Source organism: Macaca mulatta, chromosome 7 (assembly GCF_049350105.2).
Source record: "Macaca mulatta isolate MMU2019108-1 chromosome 7, T2T-MMU8v2.0, whole genome shotgun sequence".
In the NCBI taxonomy this organism is placed as follows: Eukaryota; Metazoa; Chordata; class Mammalia; order Primates; family Cercopithecidae; genus Macaca; species Macaca mulatta.
In genome coordinates, this window is record NC_133412.1 from 117,776,617 (window position 1) to 117,779,907 (window position 3,291).

Genomic DNA, 3,291 nt, shown 5'->3' on the forward strand with positions numbered 1-3,291 from the left:
ATTTAAAAAATAAAAAATTAGCTAGACATGATGGCACACAAGGGTAGTTCCACACAATTGGGACACTGAGGCAGGGGGATCACTTGAGCCCAGGGGGTCCAGGCTGCAGTCAGCCATGATGATGTCACTATACTACAGCCTGGGTGACAGAGTGAGACCCTGTCTCAAAAAAAAAAAGAGAGAGAGAGACATTTTTGTCCTGATTTTGAACTTGGTCTAAATGATTTGGACAATCCAGCTCTCTTATCTCATGTCTCTTTTATATCACTGTAGGAAGTATTCATACAAAAAACAATACTAGTAAGTCATCCTTCCAAGTATACCGTGAGTCTAGACTTCAATTTCCCTATGATCTCTGATTCCCTGCTGCTGACAATGGCCATATCCCAAAGTCCTGTTTCATCCACAACAGGAGGGCTTAAGTTGCATTGCTTTGTTTTCAGAAACTGCAGTGCCTTTGTAGAAGCAACTAACACAGAAAAATTAAGTAGAAGTTCAAGGTTATATAAAAAATAGGTGGGTACTCTGGAAAAAAAAATACTGATCCATTAATAACTGAGAACAAAACACTGCAGGTAAAAGAGAAATCTTTGTTAAACACCCCAGGTCAAAAAACTAGCTTCCTTAAAAATAACAGAAAACTACATTTGTGTTTGCTCCTATGTGATCTTTCTTGTACCTAGATCTTATTTATTTTGCACTATGGATCTTTTTGGAATTCACTTATTTGACACAATTATTAAGCCATTTGCTAAACATCTCAATTTCAGGCACTGTACTAAACATAGGCAAGAAAGAAATGAATATGAAATTGTGGTTTCTGTGGCTTTGTGGCTTTTGCCACTGAGAAGCTAGAAATAACCATTGGCAGCCCTGCTTACCTAGTGCAAATTCCACATGCTAGCATTATCGATATGACTTAGGAAAACTGAAATCAGTCTTTTCAGTTTATAAGATTCGCGAGCTGCCAGAATATCCTGTTACACCTTAGGCTGGTGACTGTGAAAGAACACAAAACCCATTGCACATAGGTAGGAATTAGGAATAATTAAGGTATCTTTTCAGACCCTAGCAGGAGACATTGATATGACCTTAAGGATAAATACCCACCAACTCCTGCTGAGACACAAAAAAGCACAATATGTTTCACAATATGTTTTAGGCAAGGCATCAGCACTCAGCTGTTGTTACAGGCACATACTCCTAACTTAGGTATTCAATCTTGTCTGCCTATTAAGCTAAGTTGCAGTTCATTCACAAGGACTCAAATATAGAAGTACGGGGTCCTTCTCAGGTCACATTTAGTTTGCTTTAACAATGGATTCAAAGATTTTCTGATTGACAATTGGTTGAAAAAGTTAAATTATTATCTAAAGACCTGAATCAATAGAAAGGAGTGTCTGGGTTAAGACCATGGGTTGTGGGCTGGGTGCGGTGGCTCATGCCTGTTATCCCAGCACTTTGGGAGGTTGAGGTGGGCAGATCACCTGAGGTCAAGAGTTCGAGATCAGCCTGACCAACATGGTGAAACCCCATCTCTACTAAAAATACAGAAATTAGCTGGGCATGGTGGCAGACACCTGTAATCCCAGTTATTCGGGAGGGTGAGGCAGGAGAATTGCTTGAACCTGGGAAGCGGAAATTGCAGTGAGCCAAGATCGTGCCATTGTACTCCAACCTGGGTGACAAGAGTGCAACTCTGTCTCAAAACAAAGAAAAAAATAGATAAGGGGTTGTAGAGACCAAAGTCCTTATTATATAGATAAAGTCTCACAGGTGGCTGCCCTTAGAAGCAATAGATACCAAAAGTTTCCTATTCAGACCTTTAAAAAGTGTTAGACTCTCAGCTAATCTCTTCAGGATCAGAAAAAGACCTGAGAAGAGGATTCTCTACAGAGTATAAACATCCCCCACAAGAGTGTTTTGTGAGACCATTTCAAAATATGTCAAAGAAATATATTTTGGGGTAAAATACTTAGATTTATTTCAGGGCCTGCTATCTGTCATGTGATGCTATACTAGAGTCAGACTGGAATTTTTTATCTTCTTACTACAAAGAGTCTGTTTTGTCAGTCTAAAGATCTCTGTTTTAATGTTAGTGCTGGTTGGTTGTGTCTGAATGCCAAACGGAGGAGAGTATAATGAGGCATGTCCAGCCCCCTTCCCGTCATTGTCTGAACTACTTTTTCAGATTTCTTGGGAATCCCGTTGGCCAAGAGAGGAGTCCATTCAGTCTATTGGAGGGCTTAGAAATTGATTTTTGGTTTGCAGAAGAATGGAGAGAAGCTGAGTTCCCAGTTAAAGGAGGGGATGGAAGGCATTGGGGAGTGTGTGATAGGAAACACAAAGATAGGCTTCTGGATAAGTTACTACATGTAGCAAGTTAAGGGTAACTACTACTTATGTTGCAGAAAATCAAGAGGGCAAGGGAGACCTCGGGGTATAGCAGGAGAATCTTTTATTGAGTGTACCCCAGCCCAGCAGACTCAATGTCCAAAAAACTGGGCCCGGAACAAAAACAAGGTTTTGCTTATATACATACTCCTAAGCGGCCCAAATGCAAACTTACAGAGGCAGGACAAAGGCCGTTAATCAAACTAAGACAGGCTTATAACTCAGGTTTAGTATACTCCTTACTATGCAGCCCAGATGGTCGTTATCTGGTTAGTTCAAAGGAGTTTCACAAAGACTCATCTTGCTACCCCTACCATGGCGCCTAGCTGGCTACAAGCTAGACCTGCTCAGGCTGTACTGCTTAGATGAAGAAGCAGGAACCTGCAGTCATTAACTACAGGAAAAACAGAAACTCATACAACTTACAGAGCAAGAAGCAAGGTATAGTTTACATAGCAGAGGGGATGGGATTCTAGGGGAAAGTTTACTCACACTAAAGGAGAGATAGGAAAACTTGTCTCTTCACATCCTTTAGTTGAGGGAGTGTTGGGAGAGTCTTTAGAGGACATTCCTCTGAGCTGTGGCCCTTAGATAACGTTATCGAAACTTTGCCTGTTACTGCCTTTGAAATGAGTCAGCTAACATAGGCAGCTTGTTTTTTTTTTCTTCTTTGATTTCTATTTTCTTTCTTTTTTAATTTTTTTTCCCTTTTTTCCCTCCTCACTTATTAAATATTTATGACACTGTTAGAAATGCAAAGTTCTTGTTCCTCGGTGCCGTGAAGAAATAGCACTTGAACGTAAATTTAATTCTCTCAGCAAGGCAATTTTTACTTCTATAGAAGGGTGTGACTCACGAATGGAGAAATGGTGAGTGAAAGCACACCTGGACAGGGGA